Consider the following 20,388-nt stretch of genomic DNA (forward strand, 5'->3'; position numbering starts at 1 on the left):
TGATTTATGATTTATTCTGTTGAACCAAAAGTATTTTTGTAGTCCGGAAACTTTGTTTCCGTCCGTACATGCAGTCTCTTTAAAAGTTTGATTTTACTGCTCTTGGTTTAATTCTTTCATTATTTCTTTTATGTTAATATAGAGTATATTTTGATGTATTTCTCATAAATTTAATTTTAGCTGCTATTAATCTTTGCTCAACTTTTTGCTTTGTCCCTTCGCTTCCATAATGTGTATGTAGTAGATTATGTGCAATTATTTGATCTAGTCCTCCTTATGACCAGATTAGGTTTGGGCATAGAATTGATTACATATGCCATTTCAGGTTATTCATAATTTTTGTATTTATACCCTTTTCATCTTCATATGTTATGCCTCCTGGATGAGTAAAAGAATTAACTTGTTCCAGAATTTTGTTATTTGTTAATTTTTTTTTTTTCTTGATTATCTTAGACTATTTCCTATAGGTTTAGTTTCAGAATTTGTGATTGGAAATAGTAATTGTCATATTTTTTATTATTTTTTTTTCATTTAAATATATAAATAGAGTTGCAGATATGGGACATCCTTGTCTAATCTAATGTCTCGCATATTTTCTCTCTAAGATGATAGTTCAGTTATCCTCATGTGTATAATAGTTCTTTGAATACTATTTGGTGTTTATTTTTTGTAATATATTTAAAATACTTATTTTTACCTTATCAAATGCTTTTTCTGTATTTTTGGATATTCTGTGTTTCTATATTGTAAATTATACTCTTTTATCTGTTATTACTTTTAGATGGAAAGCAGGATCTGTAAGATGTCCCTTTCTAAAATATAGATAATAGGTTTCTTGTTGTTGACTTTTCTATAGATTTAAATTTATGGATATTATTGGAGAAAAAAATAGAAGTGTTTGTTTGGGGGTGGGGAACCATGTTGCAAATATTTAAAAAAAAATAAATAAATAAATAAACAAACTTCATGGTGAACTCAAGAAGGTTAAGGAAATGGCCCTAGGTTGGAGGGAAAAGAAAGTGCTTAGCAAGTCAGCCCTGAGACAAACATGTAAGAAAGCTAACTTATGTGTAAAACCTGAACAGTAATCATGGGAAGACTTTTGTAAGAATATAGAAATAAATGTCATGTAGAAGATCAATACTGGGGTGGGATTGAGTACCAGTTGACATAGTAGGTGTTACCGAAACAAAGAAAACAAAAACATGTACAATTTTTCTTTTAAAAAAAAAAAAAGTATATATTCAGGCAGTAATTATCAGGAAAAAAATGAGTACCTATAGTATTCAGCACTTAAATATGAGAATGTAATTCTTGAATGACAGGCTGTCAAGTAGGTTGATGATGGCAAATATCAGAATGGGAAACTGGACAATGACACCTGTTCATTCCTATGGTCCCACAGAAAGTTCTACTGAGGAAGAAGTGGGGGAATTTTTTGAGGTGTTAAGAGAAGGTAGCTGACACAACAAAGAAAAAAGTAAAAGTTGATTCTTGTTGATCTCAAAACAGCAGAGTAGAAGATGATTGCAGTTGATGGATGAAAGAACTTGTATATGTCTGACAGACTGCATTTGAATGGTTTTGGAGTTATATGTTTAGAGAAAGTGTTTAGTGAGAATGTAGTAGTGCAAAACCAAAGAAACTAGAGATATTAGGGAAGATGAAATCAAGCACGTGTCTGGCCATCCCTGTGATAAATGAGCAAGTGTACAGTAATGATTAGATTATGCAATGCTGAATGGGATTTCACAGGTTTCCATTTTAAATGGGTTGGTAATGACATCACACAAGGGAAGATGAAATCAAGCACATTGAAATGTATGTATACACAAATGCAAGAAGTATCAGGAATGGTGTGGAATTTTTGGCTTGGTAAGCTCAACTTGGCCAAAAATTATAGGCATCTCTGAGACCTGGTTGACTGAAAACGATATAGTTACAGGGATGGAATGTAAAGGGCATTGTATTATCAGGGAGGATAGAAGGAACAGTATAGGAGGTGGGGTATTGCTGATGATAGCTGCAGAATTACAACCATGAAAATTAGAAGTTAAAGAAGATATTAGGTTTTAGGGAGCTGGTTCATTGGAGGCTGTCTGGTGTGGGATGTAGGCAATATGTTGTTAGCTGCTGTTATAGACCAGGAGGTCCACAGGAAGATGTAGAATCTGTGCATTTGCAAATCAGCACAATGAGTGCAAGCCAAACAATTATTATGGGAGACTTTAACTTATGGGTACATTGATTGGATGGAGGAAAGAGGGCATAGCAAGATGGAAGTAGGATTTATACATTTGCTAAGGGATAATTACACGAAACAACATGTTGTAGAGGGGACAAGAGGTTTGAGAGTGTTGGATCTGATAATAGCATCAGAAGATGTATCCATAACCAAGGTAGACACTCTGTCTCCAACTGGGGAGAGTGACCATGCTTTCTTGTTCTGGAAAGTTGCGAAACACATGGAGTTCTCTGTCAAGAAAGGATTTATGTTCAACTATAAGGCTAGTGATTATGAGAGATTCAGGAGTCATCTTGGAACAGTGCCATGCTTGAGAAGCTGCAAGGAATGAATGTCGGTAGTGCATGGTAAGTGGTCAGAGATTGCTTGAGAGTAGCAGTGTCAGACTGCATACCAAAGATCAGGGGGATAAACCAAGTTGGAATTAAGTGGATGAGTAGGGATATAAAGCAAGAGCTGAAAAAAAAAAAAAAAACTGTGGAGGAAATATAAAGAAAATAGTGATCAGCATACTCATGAGCAGTACAAAGTGCAAGCAAGAAGGTGACCAATATGGTAAGGAAGGCCAAATCAGACTATGAGAAAGAATTAGCCAAACAGGCCAAAGTAAATCCAAAAGAGTTTTTTCTTCGTTATGTAGCAAGTAAGAGGTTAAATGACTTTAAACAATACTCAAGGTAGTAAGGTAATTGAGCCAAAAGAAATACTTGAGTTGCTGAGTGATCATTTGGCAAAGGTATATCATCCATGTGGAGATTTTACAGTTGCTGAAGTTACAGAGACACATATCAAAATTGGGGTAGATGAAGAGGTGTTCAGCATATTAAAAAAATATGAATATGAACACTGGGTGGATAGGAATGCAATACTCTATAGTGGGCAAAGCTTTGTAAAGGGTTCTCAGTAACTTATTCACATTTTTTAATAAAATGACAGCAGAATTGGATAAAGGTAATGGCTACACCATGATACTGCTCAACTTTGCCAAGGCATTTGACAGATTACCACATGGAACACTATTACAAAAACTGGAGAGGATGGAAACAGATATGAAGCTAGTAGCATGGATAGGGGGATGGCTGATGGATAGATACCAAAGAATAGTTTATGGTGGGGTGGAGTCTAGAAGAATGATAGTGACTAGTGGATTACCTCAGGATTCAGTACTAGGGCCACTATTCTTTAATTTGTATATCATTAACAAAGGGAAAGATTTAAGAGAGGATATTTAGTTGTTTGCTGATGATGCAAAACGGGGGAGAACAATAGTTGATAAAGATGATGTAGATATCCTGCAGGATGATTTAAATAAATTGGCATTGTAGGCAAAGGATAATGGTTGTCAATTTAATGTTGCAAAATGTAAGGTTAGGCACTTTGGGTTGAAAAGGTTGCACATGGTATTGGTTGGCAGAAAATTGATGAGGCTAGGGAGTTAAGGATAATGGTAGACAAAGAGACTTCAGAGGGCATATTGCAAAAGTTGGTAAAATAGCTCAACAAATTACTTGGATGTTGAAAAACAAGTAAAGATAAGGAAGTTATTTTTTTATAAGGCTTTGATTCGGCCATATCTTGACTACTGCACACAGATTTGGTCACCTGGATTTCTTGGGGACCAGGACATGGTCAAAAAGATAAAGAGACGAGTGATCAAGATGGTGACAGGACTGTGGAATACACGTATGAGGATAGGTTGAAGGTTTGTGGATTACAGAGTTTAGCTGATAGGGTGAAAAGAGAGGACATGATAGGAACTTTTAAGATATTAAAGGGATTTTATAAAATTCATGGAAACAAAATTTTTCAATATATGACAAATAGAGAACTAGGGACCATCCATGTAAGAGTCTGGTTAGTATTGATATGTAGACCAGATTTTTCCATGGAGAATGGTAGGTGAGTGGAAGTGATTGAGAGTTCCCTGACGCTGAATGGATTCAAAGCGAGGTATGATAGGATTTGTGTGTATGATCGTTGATTTGGATCTCCTGTGATGTGACTCCATGGAGATGCCATAATTTTTTTTTTTGACAAAGTTTATTATCCTGTTCACATATACAGAATATTTACACGTATACAATTGAAGTATTACTGTTACATTTTTGTTCACTACAAATATTCAGTACATAATGTTAAGTGAATATCTTATTTCATCATCATCATCATCATCAAATTCCTGCCATGTACCCTCAAGGGGTGTACAGCATATGACAGTACTACATGAAAAAATTACATCATTACTAACTTCCTATCTACAATTTTCCTCCAAATCAGTCTGTTACTTGTCAAGACTCCAACATTATCAGATCTTATATTTCTATCGTCTAAGGCACTTTGTACCGTATCAATCCACCTATATCTTGGTCTTCCTCTGGGTCGTTTTCCTACCAACCTGGCAGAGAACACTTGTTTTGCTAATCTTTCCTCTCCCATTCTATTTGAGTGACCATACCATCTGAGATTAGCTCTGCTAACGCATTCCTGTATGCTGACAATGTCAAGTTCTTTCCTAATATCCTCATTTTTAATATGATATTGCCATTGATGCCATCTGTTCACGCCTCTAATCTTTCTCAGGACTCTCATATCTGCGGTCTCTAGTCTTTGATCAAGTGTTTTACTTCTGACCCAGCTCTCAGATCCATAAGTTAAAATTGGTTTGAACACAGTCTTGTATACAGCTAATTTAGTGTTCCGACTAATTTCTTTCTTATTCCATATGAATTTATTCAATTGACTTCCCACGATACCAGCTTTGCTGATTCTGTTGTCTATTTCTATATTTAGTTTACCATCTTCAGTAAAAATTGTGCCTAAGTAGCTGAAATGTTTTACTTGTTCCACAGGTTCTCCATTCACAACACAGTTGACATTTTCAATGATTCTGCCTATTTTCATTGTCTTTGTCTTTTTATTGCTGACCTTCATACCATATCTATTACAACAGCTACTCAATTTAGTCAGAGAATCTTACAGACTTGTAGTGGATTTATTTAGAAGTATAACATCATCCGCATAAAGCAAAGAGCTAACATTAACATCTCCAATTTTGATATCAGGTTTAATACCACATTCCTTCCTAATGTGATCCATATAGATAATGAATAACAGAGGGGATAATGTACATCCTTGTCTCACACCAGATTTAACATTAAACCATCTTCCTGTACTTCCTTCAATTCTAACTGCTGACTCACAACTCAAATAAAGACTAAGTATTGCTTGATATAATGCCCCATTGACACCATATAACTGCAGCGTATTGAATAGCTTCTCTCTTGGCACCTTGTCATATGCCTTTTCCAAATCGACAAAACTTAAATACAGATCTCTGTTATATTCCCATGCTTTCTCGACTATTTGTCGTAAAGTGAAGATCTGATCCTGACAGCCTCTATTTGGCCTGAATCCAGCTTGTTCTTCACCAAGCTGTTCTTCCACAATTCTTCTCAACCGTTTCTCAAGTATACTTGCATAGATCTTGCCAGGAACACTCAGTAGGGAAATACCTCTGTAATTCTCACATTCAGTTTTATTTCCCTTTTTATATATGGGAACTATGAGAGCTCTACTCCAATCATCGGGAATTCGTCCCTCTGTCCAGGCTTTCTGAACTATGCAGTGCAGCCACTGTAAGACTCTTATACCACCATACTTCAGCATTTCTAGTCGAATATCATCTACTCCTGCTGCCTTTCCACATTTCAAGCCTTTGATGGCTTTTTCTACTTCAAGTATGGATATGTATTCCTGACTGCATGCCTGGTCAGTGTTTTTTACCACTGTGCTGTCATCACTGCTTGTTTCATTTTAGCAGTTTTTCAAAGTAATTACTCCATACGTCAAGGATATCTTTTTCTCCCGTTTTCATGTCATCTTTATCATCTCTAACTCCTTTTACAGCACTCTTTCCTCCATTCCTAAGCTTCTTCAACAACCTCCAGAATATTTTGCCACCTTCTTGATATTTATTTTCTATATTCTTGCCAAAGTCCTCCCATGACTTTTGTTTAGCTAGTTTTACACAGTGTTTAGCATTCTTGCATTTGTCTCTATATTCTCTAAGAGCACAAGCTGACTTATTTGACAGGAACTTTTGATATGCTTTCTTCTTTTCCTTCACTGCCTCTTTAACTTCCTGTGTCCACCAGGGAGTTCTGATTTTTTTATCCTTGCACACAACCTCACAACATGCCTCTCTGGCAGAATCAATCAATGTTTCCTTCAGAGTTTGCCACTAAATCTCCAAGGTTTGATTCCTGTTCTCAAACTCATTTTTTCTTCAATAATCTTTGTGTATTTTAGTCTACAGTTTACATCTGAGAGCTGCTCAACTTTTATTCGCTTTAAAACTTTCTTACATGTTATTATTTTCAATATGAAATTCAATTTTATCCTGCTCAAGACTAAATAGTGATCACTTCCAATTTCAAATCCTCTGTACACTCTGGTGTCCTGCACCAGGGAGAAAACATCACTATCAACAATAACATAGTCAATGAGACTTTTCTTATTCCTAGCCTCTTCTCTCCATGTGAATTTGTGCACATTTTTATGTTGGAACATGGTGTTAGTAATAACCAGTCCATGTCCTGAGCAGAAATCCAACAGATATTTGCCATTATTATTAGCTTTGCTCTTTTCTCCAAATTTTCCCAAAATATTTTTGTATGTCTCACAATCATTTCCTACTCTACTATTTAGATCCCCCACAAGGACCAACTTTTCCTTTTTCATTGTGTCAGTTGCTTTTTCTAAAGCCTCAAAAAATTCCTCCACTTCTACCTTAGTAGAACCTTCTGTGGGACCATAGGCACAAATAAGTCTCATTGTCCAGTTCCCCATTCTCATATTTGCCCACATTACTCTACTTGAGACTGACTGCCATTCAAGAAGATTAGCCTCGTATTTTGTGTTGAATACTATGGCTACTCCTTCTTTTCCTTGATTGTCATTGCCTGAATATAACATTTTGTATTTATTGCTCAGAAAGATCTCACCAGTTTTGGTCTTTTTTGTTTCAGTCACCCCTATTATGTCGATCTGGTACTTATCTAATTCCTCAGCTAACTCCATTTCTTTGCCATTCAGGCTTCTTACGTTGATAGTACCGATCTTTAACTCTGGTGATGTTGAGTTGGGGTTTGTTTTCAGATTTGTTCCAGTAGCTGACTTTTCGCTGTTCGCCCTGGTTCCCTGGCGAAAACAACGGGGGCCTTGTTTAACCGGGCGACGCCCCAGCCGGCATGAAATTTTGTCATGTTGTACCATCATTTTTTATTTTGGTTTAACCAATAAGAATACAATTTGGTCGGCTAAATCCCAAATTGCCAGCCCATCCTCGTTCGTTCAGTATCAAAATAGATACCCAACAGGGTGCACCACGAGAAGATGAGGATTGGACATTAGGTCAGAAGCCCTGGTCGGTTCTCCGCATTCCTTTAAAGGCTATATGGAGGTCTCCTCTCAGTTATACAGCTTTGACCCTTAAGCACCCCTATCTTATTTAAATGTATATAAATAATAATGCTAACAATGCATTTTACATTTTTTTTTTTTTTTTTTTCACATAATATGTTACTGTAAAAGCCAGAAAATTGGTAAATCCTAGCATTTACCATAGTGAGGTGGTAAAAGTCCGAAAAATGCTTGTAAATGGTTTGGTAAAAGGAATGGAATTCCTTTTACCAAACCATTTCAGTAAATGCCAGCATTTACCAACACAAATTGGTAAAAGCCTGTTTTGTTTGACTGTGATTGTGCTTTTTAAGTGAGTGTGTGTTTAATTTTTAATTATTCTTTGAACATGTAAGTTTTAAAATATTCTAACACTGTGTCCAGAATAACATTAAACATAACTGCTTTATTAATTTATTATATTTAATGTATTATAAGAAAATTTTCATGAAATAAAAGTAACTTATTAATCACATGGTTTGATAATGTTTCCTTCAACATTATCAAATCGTAATTAAACTTATTTGTTACAGCAAGGTTGACTGTTGTGACATTTGAAGTTACAAAGAGTAAATTGGCTGATTTGCACAAATACTTCTTTGAACAGTTGCATTTTTTGAATCCTTGACCACTTCACGTACACCTATTTCTTCCTTTCCGACTTCTTCGATGCTTTAAAAATTTTCTTTGCACCTAACCTAACAGAAAATTTTAAAGAAATGTAAAATATATTAGCACAAAAACAAATCTAGATCTTGTTGGGCCCTGCAGATTACAGGCTCAGACAGTCTCATCACTTATTTCGGGCGTTTACCAATTGGTGTTGGTAAATGCTGGTTTTTACTGAAATGGTTTGGTGAAAGCCCGAAATGGAAGCGTTTACAAGCATTTTTTGGGCTTTTACAGTAACATTTATATTTACGATTCATTTAATGTGTTAAGAGAGAGAGATTTTTCATATTAACGATATTGGTTGTGGAATAATTTTATATAAATATATACATAATTCTTTTCTGCAGTTTATCATTTACATTTATATTTCAATCTGCAGTTCATTTTACCGTATTTTTCGATAGATAATGCGTGCATTATCTATACAAAAAAGTCTAAATTCGTTAAAAGTGAACATGCACGGTATACATTTGAAAGGCAGGAGAGGTAAATCAAATGTAATAACAAAACTAAGGTAGAAGTGTTACTTAATATTTATTGAATATTACACTATTCAAATCCGAAAAATTCTTCATCAGACTCGATATTGAAAAAATCAATTGCGTTAAATTTCGTTTTTAACGCAATTTAATGGTATTTCTTCAGTTTCATGATTATTGTTACCGGACACCACTGCATTCCCTTGTGCTTTAATGAAACCATTTCTAACACAGTTTTCACTTACAGCAGCCCAACTTTCTACAATCCACGTAACTATATCTTTATATGACGTTCTTTTCATCTGTCCTGTTTTGTTATATTCATGGATGCCATTCATCATCCAGTCTTCCCACTTAGCCGCAAATTGTCTTTGAATGGTTTATTTATGCAAGATCAAGGGGTTGGAGTTTTTTTTTTTTTTTTTTTTTTTTTTTTTTTTTTTTTTTTTTTTTGTTAAACCACCTGGAATGACAGCCAATTTGGAATACTTACAATTGTTTTAACTTCTGCTGTCATGTGTGTGCCCTACATGAATCCCACACAAGTGGGATTGAGAGAAAACCCCCACACAAGAAGGTTTTCGTTTTAATGAAATTAACTACTTTTGCTTCCCAGTCACACGGCAAATTTTGTCCAACACTAGTGGAGGAGCGCACACTTAAATTGTTTCTCTTCATAAATCCAAAAACCCAAGATGGGTAGGTCTTGAAATTCCTTTATATTATCGTTTTGCACAATTCTTTTCGATTCCTGCAACACACAGATAGATATTCTCATACCTTTAGCTCTTTTACTAACAGCTCAAACTTTTTTTTTCTATGGTTTGCCACAAGCACCTTCTAAACCTCATAGCACGTTTCCTCATATGTAAACATTTCTGGACTGTTTCAGCCTTTTTGACATTCACGAATACTACTTTCTCCAACAGTGAACAGTCTACCAGCTTTACGATTCCCTTTTTCCTTTACTACTTTTACCACTTCAAGCTTGAACTGTGCTGTATAGGATTTTCTCGAAGAAGTACTTCTGTCTTCCATGGGTGTGCTCCCCAATAATGTGAAAATTGTAAAATTTGGAATTTAAAAAATCGACCACTGCTACTAGCAACGCATGTGCTTTTAAAGAATTACTCCGTCCTCTGTCTGTACTTCCTAACTCTACCGCTAGTTGGCACATGCACGTTATCTATACATCAAAAGGAGTGATGAAAATGTTGGGGGTGCACGTTATCTATCAAAAAATGCGATAATTCACAAATTATATTTACAGTTTCTGTTTTTTGTTATCAGTAGGGAATGCTAAATGGATTCATTTCACTTTTTCACAATGTTATTTCTAAATTGATAAATTTTTTTAAATATTTTTTTATCATTATCATACAGTCTGTTACCTGTCAAGACGCCAACATTATCAGATCTTAGAGTATTTACATAAATATTACATTTTCTGCTCAGTACAAAATTCTGTACATAGTTTAGAGTACCTTAATTTCTTTTTAATTTTTTTCCCATAGTATCATCATTTATTATTATACACTGTATTTACATATACATTACAATAATTTGCAATCTATGATTATGAGGATTGGTTGAATGAGGCAAGCTAATCCCACCTACTTTTGAAGTGAGGGTTAGCTTTTATGAAGAGAGTGGGATTAGCCTTCACTATTTATGTTGTTTGGTATGGTTTAGGGATGGAATGTAGTTATTGGATGCTGGTGATTTGTGAAGTGTATATAAGTGTCAATGCTATATTACACGGGTGTCCAAACTTTTAGAAGTTGGGGGCTACTTACCTAGTGAAAATATCTCTGCAGGCGACTATAGATGCGATCAAAAATTGTGGATATTTTCAAGATTTTTAAAAAGGCAATAAATATAACAAAAAAAAAATTATTGTTCATAACTTTATTTAAAAAAATAATAACAATAAAAAATACAAAAAACTAAATAAAATTATACCAACAAAATTGAATATTTTAATTTAATTGGACGATACCTGACATTGCATAGATGCAGCTGAGCGATCATAATCTGGATCATACGAACTTAAAGAAATTCGTAAACACGATTCCATATGTTGTTCACTTAGCTGCGATCTATGCTTTGTCTTAATAGCATTCATACATGAGAATGCTGATTCGCACAAATAAGTTTATCCAAAAAATGCGTTAAAATAAGCTGTGATTCTCCAAATATTTGGATATTTACTTTTGTGGATCAACTTCTAAAAACTATTATTTGAAGCAGTTGATTTGAGGTGGATATCACATTTCATTTTTATAATTTCTTCTTCCAAATCTACTCTATTTGTGTCAAGAAATTCATTGAATTTTGAAGCTGTATTCTCAACATTAATATTTTCATTGAAGGGATATTATTATTGTTCCGGGAAACTCCAAGGAGTCGACAGACTCATCGAGGGAGGCCCTAACATCATGTCAAGAACAACTATTCAACATTCACACAGTAGCTATCATATCTTGCCTTGAACTCATTCATGGTCATAGCACCCACAACAGACTCTGGAAGCTTATTCCACTCATTTACCACTCTCCAAGTAAAGAACCTAGCTCTAACACCCTTGTCAACCACGCTCTTGCCCAGCTTCCATGCATGGCCCCTAGTCCTCCCACCACCAGTCATATTTTCAAAAATATCTTCTGGATCAATCTTATAAAAACCCTTCAGTAATTTGAATGTCTCAATCATATCACCCCTCCTTCGCCTATCATCCAATTTCTGCAACCCACAAATCTTCAACCTATTCTCATAAGGTTCATTCCACAGACCTGCTATCATCTTGGTCACTCGTCTCTGGACCCTCTCCACTTCCTCCCCATCACGAAGAAACCCTGGTGCCCATAGCTGGGCACAGAAGTCCAGATGGGGTCTTATCAAGGCTCGATACAGAGGAACAACAACTTGTTTGTCTCTGCATGTTAAAGTATTTTTCAGATGCCAAGTGATTTGGTGAGCTGTTTTAGTTACTTTTGCAATGTGCCCCCTAAACTTCAACTCCCTATCCACCAACACTCCCAAATCCCTGGCCTCATCAATCTCCTGGAGTATGGTTCCACCAATGCGATATACTGCTGCTATTCTTTTCACCCCAAAGTGCATAACCTTACACTTTGCCACATTAAATTGACATCCATTTTTCCTATCCCAGTCCTCCAAACTATCCAAATCATCCTGTAAAATTTTGACATCCTGTGTACTCATAATTGCTCTACCCAACTTTGCATCATCAGCAAACAAGTGAACACTTCCTCTCAGATCCTTTCCAATATCATTGATGAACAAATTGAAAAGCAGTGGTCCAAGAACAGAGCACTGTGGCACTCCACTAGTCACAAGACGTCTTTTAGACTCCACTCCTGAATAAACCACTCTTTGATATCTCTCCTTCAACCACCCTCTTATCCATCTCACCAACCCTATATCCATACCCATCTGCTCCAGTTTACTGATTAGAGTTCCATGTGGTATCCTATCAAAGGCCTTGGCAAGGTCCAGTAGTATCACTGTAAACCCATTACCCCTATCCAGTTCAGCCGTCACTGTGTTATAAAACGTGAGCAAGTTACTGAGGCATGATCTACCCTTCACAAAACCATGTTGTCCCCCATACAATATCCCATTTTCATCTATCCAATCCTGTATTCTTTTCTTGACTAATTTCTCTAAGACCTTGACAATGATTCCTGATATGCTAGTCGGTCGGTAATTTACAACAGCAGTCTTGGAACCACCTTTATGCAGTGGAACTATTTTCCCCTCTTTCCACCCGCTCGGGACTAACCCAGACCCGAGACTCAAAATAAACAAAATGGTCAAGGGTACTGACAATTCTTTAGCTGCTTCTCGTACAACACGAGCTGGTATACCATCCAATCCCACAGATGTATTGACATTGAGGTTATGCAATAGACTACTCACCTCCACTTCATTAACCACAATTCTCGTATAATCTACTGGTTTATTCGTTTCTGCAATGTCACCACCTGGATGATATACTTTTGCAAAGTGCTCACTCAGTTACTCAACTACCTCAACTAATTCAGTTACCTCCCTACCATCGGCATTCTTTAAAATCAATCTGCCATGTACATTTTTCCTTTTACTTGCTACATATCTAAAAAAACTGTTTAGGATTCTCTTTAGCCTGCATTGCCAATGTTTTTTCGTAATCCTTTTTTGCTTTTCTTACCACACTCATCACCCTTCTGGGATGCGCTTTATACCGTTCATGTGCCTGCTGGTCACCCTTCTCCTTAAATTCCCTCCATAGTTGTTTCTTTTTTTGCAACTCAAGCTTAATGGTGTTATTCATCCATTTAACCCCTACTTGATTTATTATTCGGACTCTAGGTATACAGTCAGCCATTGCTTCATGCAAGCACTTCTTAACTACCTCCCATGCACTATCAACTTCTAGTCCTTGCAGTTGTACATGCCATGGCACTGAACCAATCAAACTCCTAAGCTTATCATACTTTCCAGCCCGATAATTCCACATGTACCCTGTCTTAATTGAAAATTCTACACCTTTAGCCACCTCCCAAGTTAAGACCCTATGATCACTCTCTCACCGATTGGTGGCAATGTGGTCATATTTGTTACAGCCAAATCCTCAGATGTAATTACTAGGTCAAGCACTGTCTGACCCCTAGTATTTTCCATTACATGCTGTTGCAGATAGTTATCCCTTAATAACCGCATAAAATCCAGTTCCTTCCTCCCGTGTGTCCTCTCCTCACTCCAATCAATGCGACCATAGTTGAAATCTCCCATAATAATCGCTCTCCTTCCACCCATTTCTTCTATTTGCTTGTGCGTACTGTCACCACCATCTTTTCCATCACCTGGTCTATAGCAGCACCCAATTGTATATTTAGTTCTGTTAGCCACAATCTCACACCAAATGGCCTCAAATGTTCTCTTTTTCTCTATCCTGCAATTCAACTTCTATTCTCCTTGGCTGGAGCTCATCAGCTATCATCAGCAATACTCCTCCCCCCATTTTATTCTCTCTGTCATTCCTGAACACACTATACCCATCACATTCAATCCCACTAGGTATATCATCTACAGTCAGCCATGTTTCACTAATACCTATAACCTGTGGTCTGGAAGTGCCAACCATGGCCAAAAACTCTTCCTTCTTGTTCCTAATACTCCTAGTATTAGTGTACATGAATTTAAGACCCCCATTAGCCCCAACCCTACCTTGATGCCTTATATTGACTATCCCACTCAGATTTGTTGTCCTTATTTGCTCTGGCATATTATATTCATTCTTACATTCAACTGCCTCCATAAGGACTGTATCTCTACTCCCCCCCCCCCTTAACAAATCTAGTTTCCCTGAATTTGCACATCCACTACATTCAGCAACACTTTCTCAAGTCTTCTTACACCGTAACCATTCAAATGCAAGCCATCCATCTTATATAGATCCTTTCGCCCATCAAACTCACTCCACACATCCACAAATTCCACACCACTCGTCGTCATACATAACCCACGCATGAAGTCATTCGCAATTATAGCCCTCCTTTTAAACATTTCACTGTCATACCGTGGCAAAAGACTAATCATTCTAACTCTCTCACTCTTTTCTTTTGCTACCTCAAACAATTCATTCAGGTCTTCTATCATTTCCATTTTATCTCCTTTCAAATCATTCGTACCTGCTACAACAATCATTTCTTTCACCCTTTCCTTTTGCTCTCTAATAGACTCAGTTACGTCCTTTATGGTCGCACCAGGTTGGTACGATTTTGTCAAATTCTCTACTAACACACCTCGTACTAACGAGTCTCCATACAGCACTCTATCCTTCATTTTGTTCATGTTCACATTCATACGTCTATTTTTCCTGTCATACCTTTTATTATTGGTTGGTTCATTCAGTCTACTTTTGTTCATGCACTCTAGCTGCTGTTTTGCTCTTTCTATCGCACTATTCAACAACGCGATCTCACTCAATGCATCTATCTCATCTTTTTTGTTCTCTGAGAAACCATTTATACTATCATTCACACTTTCTACATTCACACTCTCACAATTTTCATGTACAACCTTGCCGTTTCTTGTCATATCGCTATTTCCTTCATTCTGAAGGTTGACAAAAATATCACACTCACGATCCGAAATACGCTTCAATTCCTCATTCTCCCTACATTTTCTACACACATTCAATCCTTTATTATCATCTAACCACACTCCAGCCGCACTCCGCAAAGCGTACATTTCACAGCTAGTACACTGACTCATTTCTTTTATGCTACCGTTCTTTGATAACGATAGCGAACCTTCGTTACTGGCTGCCATTTTCCTTCGCACAGGTGCCATACTTATTTACAATGTGTTTTGTCAAATTATACGTTATAACACACCAAAAATAGACGCACTAGAATACGCAAGGCAAACAAAACAAAACTACACAATATTAAGTAATTTGTATCGATAACTGAAAATGATACTTATCTTATCTGAAGCTTGCACGAACACTACACATTACGAATTCATTTAGCGGTGACTTCCCGACATAGATTATGTTATAAAACACTTTAGTACACTAACCACGCTAATAAAGCTCCAATAATATACCAAAATTACACACTTAAGTTCATTAAATTGAATCCAAAACATCAATAAATCAACAAAAAACACAAATCTCTCAGGAGCTCTCCGATAGCACGTCCGTTCACCAGCTAGCCTCGACACCAGAGTCCAAAAAAAAGTAGCGATATCATCGAGCTTACTGATTCCTACAAATCTTACCTCGAATTCGTTCATTAAAAGTCTTATGCTTTCAGCGTGTTTATTAAAGGTGAATGTTTTGTATATCCCTTGACTGGTTGGCCAGATTTTTAAAATGTTTCAATTCACTCTGCTTTAATTGCATTTCAAGCATATTTAATTTTTCCTTATAATTCTAAGTTTAGGTTATTTAGTTTTTCTGTAATGTCACAGAAAAAGGTGAGGTCAAGTAGCCATTCTTTATCATTTAATTCTGGATGTGAATCATCTCTGTTTTTCAAAAAGGAATTTATTTCTGGTAGAAGTTCTCTGAATCTTGCTAAAAATGTGACATGGCTTAACCATCTTATGTCAGTATGTAACAATAATTCACTATGCTCACTCCTGCATTCTTTTAGTAAAGCCTGAAATTGACGACACAGCAAGCTATTTGATCTTCTTGAATTAACAATTTTGAAAGCAACATTCATAACATGATTGAGTTTCAGTACTTTTGAACACAAGGCCTGCTGATGGATGATGCAATGATAGTCCACAAAACTTGGTATATCTTCATTGTTTTTACAAAGAGTGATGAAATCGATTTTATTACCTACCATTTCATGCGCTCTGTCCATAGTTATTGACACTAACTTATGAATTGGAAAATTTGTACGTACAATGTAATTCTTAAATAAATCATAGATATCTTGACCTCTTGTTCGTCCTTGAATTGGAATAATGGTTAATAACTCTTCTGTGGCTGACATATCCTCAAAAACCCTTCAAATAAAAATACATAATTGTGCAGTACCAGTAATCAGTAGATTTGTCAAACTGTAGTGACAAAAAATTGCACTTTATGTTTCATGCAGAATCTCTTCAAAGTTCCAGCTAGTTTCTTCTGCTCTACGCATGATTGTGTTTCGTGATAATGACATATTGTTAATAGCAGTTATTATTTCTGATTTATTCTTAAAATTTTGAAATAATATTTCACCAGCTTTGAAGGTTTCCTTCCATAATTCTCCATCTTGAAACGGCTTATTATGTTTAATTAAAGTTTCTGCGATCGTGCTACCTACATCCTGCTAGAACACAACCCCAAAAAACACAAGTTAAGAAACTAAAAATCTTACTTAAAAAAGTATCTTCCTGGCCCCCTGACATCATGAAAAAACTTAAACCTTTCCACTCCCGTTTCCCCCCCGAATATACGGTTTACCAAAAATCCACAAACCCAATTCCCCACTCAGGCCTATAGTAGATGCCACCAATGCACTTTGCTATAGACAGTCTAAACAGCTGGCCAACTCTCTGACCCCCCCCCCCCCCTCACCGGAAGGTCCACTTCCTATATAAAAAACTCGACCCACTTTAAAGCCCTCACAGAAAATTTAACCTTGAATAAGACAGACATATTGGTAAGCTTTGATATCTCCTCTTTGTTTACAAATATTCCCTTAACTGACACCTTATCTCTCTTAGAAAACATTTTTCCCTCTGACATCTTAGATCTCTTTTCCTTTACCATTAACTCTGGGTATTTCTCTTAGAAGAACAAAATCTATAAGCAGATAGAGAGAACCGCCATGGGTTCCCCCTTTTCACCCCCCCCTTGCCAATTTCTATATGGAAGATTTCGAAAAACGAGCTATAGACTCAGCCCCACTCAAACCTTCTATCTGGCTAAGATATGTAGATGATGTGTTCTCTATTTGACATGGCCCAGACACGTTAGACTCCTTCCTCAGTCATCTCAATAGCCTACATCCAAGAATCCAGTTCACTATGGAAAAAGAAAAGAACAATTGTTTACCCTTCCTAGACACCTTAGTCACACCCTTGCCTAATGATACACTTACCTTCACTGTATACAGAAAACCCACACACACAGGCAGATACATTCACAAACTCTCCCACCACCACCCCTCTCAACAATATTGCATTATTAAAACTCTTACCAAGAGAGTCCACAATCTTTGTTCCAGTGGAACCACCCTCACTACTGAGCTTAACCACATACACAGCACTTTCCTCTCCAATGGCTACAGCGATCACAGTATCAAAAAAATAATCAACTCCTCCCCCACTCCCCGTCCTTCTCGTCAACAAGATTTTTAAAATGCCATCACCATACCCTACATCCGAGGCACATCCGAAAAAATAGCCAAGATACTAAAAAAGTACAACCTACACACAGCATATAAGCCCCACCGCAAACTTGCTACCCTTATCCGTTCTACGAAAGATCAGCTCCCTCCTCTCTCTCTGCCTGAAGTTTACAAAGTACCCTGTTCCTGTAAGCTGGCGTACTTGGGACAGACATGCAGATCAGCATCCATCCGCCTAGAGGAACACAAGTCTTACATCTTCATACACAACTATGGCCATTCAGGCTTGGCTGACCATGTTTTGGATGCCACCCACAGGGTATCATGGAAGAAAACCACCATGCTCCACCACAGCAAATTCAAGAAAGAGAGACTTTTCTTAGAAGCAGCAGCAGCTCTCAAAAACCAACCAAATCTGAATAAATACGGTTGCATTAAGCTTCCGAAGATTTGGGAAACACTCATCACCAGAGTTCCCACCTTACATTCCAGGCCACCTACTACTGCCCTTAGAGGGCGCTCTACTTAGATAGGACTTTATTGTCACCCACGTGGTTGGGCTTAGTATTGTTTGTTATTTATGTGTATGTTACATTAATTGTTTTGTAATCCCCGTAGATGTCCTAGTGACTATGACGAAATATAGGAAATATTAAATTCTATTTTAATTCATTTTGAGTGTTGTAAAAAATCCATTAAGCTTCCAACATGATAAAGTTTCAGCAACTTTGAATGATGCAATTGTAGCAGCCTTTGTGCCTGTATTGTACTTGAAGAAAATATTTTGTTGTGCTGTCAGTAGTGTCTTCATTTGATATACCTTTGCTTTTGCTTACCGTAGTTTTTATGAACAGTTTGATAGTGTCTTTCAATGTTTGGTTTTTTTGGTAAAGGCACATTCGCGTTTCAAATTATACATACGCATTTGTCTTTCATCATAATAAAGAAAAAATCTTCCCATTCTTTATGATAGTGATAAGTTTTTATTTTTTTACACTTGCTCTTGGCTCACTCATTGTTATCCTTAATTGTTTTTTTTTTAATGATACTAATTGCATTCACTTGCTTAATTTAACACGTTCACTGCCAACTATGAGTATGCTCGTAGTTCGTATATGAGCTTCACTAGCCAACTACGAGTATACTCGTATGTCGATTTACCAACCTCCTATGCCAAACATGAGTTAACCCTTAGTATAATTACCTTAATTTGGACCCTTGGATTCTGAATAAAGTGGAGAGCACGTCTGGGGGCTTGATAGAAGGGAAATAATTTCAACTAAAATATAGTATATTATGTATGTGCCTCAGAAGCCAATTACGAATATACTCGTATGTCGATTACCAACCTCCTATGCCAAGCGCGAGCTAATCCTTAGTATCACACATAATTTGTAAATCAATTTAAAACTGATAAAAATAATAAAATGATATCAAAAAAATAAAAACCAATTTATTCAAATTACAAATGATACACTTCAAAACAATTTTCCATGCACGATGGTGGTTTTTCCTGGCAAACAGGACAATAATAATGTGTTTCGCATCGTTGTTTGTTTCGTGTACATACTCGGCATGTCTTTGTCAGCGAATATTTTTTTCTGTAGGTGGTAAAATTTCCAAATAATGAAGATCCCGAATCCTGCTGATAATCTGTGATGCTGTAAGCTTATCCATTCCAACAAAAACTGAGATAAATTGATCTCTAAATTTTAATGAAGTCATTGTGTTTTCAGTAATTATATTATAAAATTTATGCGCATTTTGAATGTATACATATCAAGAATGTGTATTGCCAATTCTTTTGTAAGGGGGAATAGTAAGAAAACATTTGATCAGAAAAATCGTTGCCTAACATTCCCAATATTATAGTCCCTAACGATATTTGGTTTTAATTGAATTTTAGCATTCCGGTTTTTTGCTTCAACCATTTAAAATTTGTGCATATTTGAGATGGAAAGAACTTCCCTCTTATTCCTTCCATTTGCAATGATGAATTCATTAAATTCATCATCGCTCATATTAGCGTAAACTTCTAATTCTTTATCAGTAAGTTTTCTTTTACTGGTCATGGTGAAACTGAAGGTTTTTAGAGACTAGATGCATAAACACATTCATCAGTGCATGTAACATATGGGCGTGGGTGATATGAGATTACTCGTAGTTGACGTATGAAACAAAATTCTGTCTGATAAGCTGGCTACGAGATTACTCGTAGTGACCTTGAAGACGCGAAAGCGATTGGCATGCGGGAACAAACTATGCCCGAGGAGCGTGGCAGTGAACGTGTTAAAATAATACACACTGAAGATCGATAAACGGAAAATGATTTCATGGGATTACTCAGTACTAAAATACTGGATAATCGGGGCACTTTGGCTGCAAGAGTCGTCATCAAGAACAATACACAGATGGACTTTCAACTGCCAGTGTACACGTCGTCAAACGTGTTACCATTGGGCGCATTCAGAACTGTCAAGCGAACGTTTCTGGACGAAGCGAATCACGTGACTGCTGTAAAGCAATGTCTTCATTGTTAACTGCTAAATTATAAACTTTACATCAGATTAGAAATAAATTAGTTTGACATGTTTGACAATTTTTTTTATCAATTAATAATTTTAATTATCATTTATCTATTCATTTTCAATCTATTTATTTGTTTAAT

The 20,388-nt window shown here is 36.4% G+C and overlaps 1 protein-coding gene across 2 annotated transcripts in view; it reads left to right on the plus strand.

Annotated features, from left to right (window-relative positions):
• The window catches only part of LOC150109676 (low-density lipoprotein receptor-related protein 1B-like), a 361,753-nt gene that overhangs the window by 331,541 nt on the left and 9,824 nt on the right, over positions 1–20,388 (plus strand). The gene's annotated exons all lie outside the window — the stretch shown is intronic.

Source organism: Typopeltis vanoorti, chromosome 2, assembly GCF_054136105.1.
Source record: "Typopeltis vanoorti isolate ZY-2024b chromosome 2, IOZ_Tvanoo_1.0, whole genome shotgun sequence".
Lineage (NCBI taxonomy): Eukaryota > Metazoa > Arthropoda > Arachnida > Uropygi > Thelyphonidae > Typopeltis > Typopeltis vanoorti.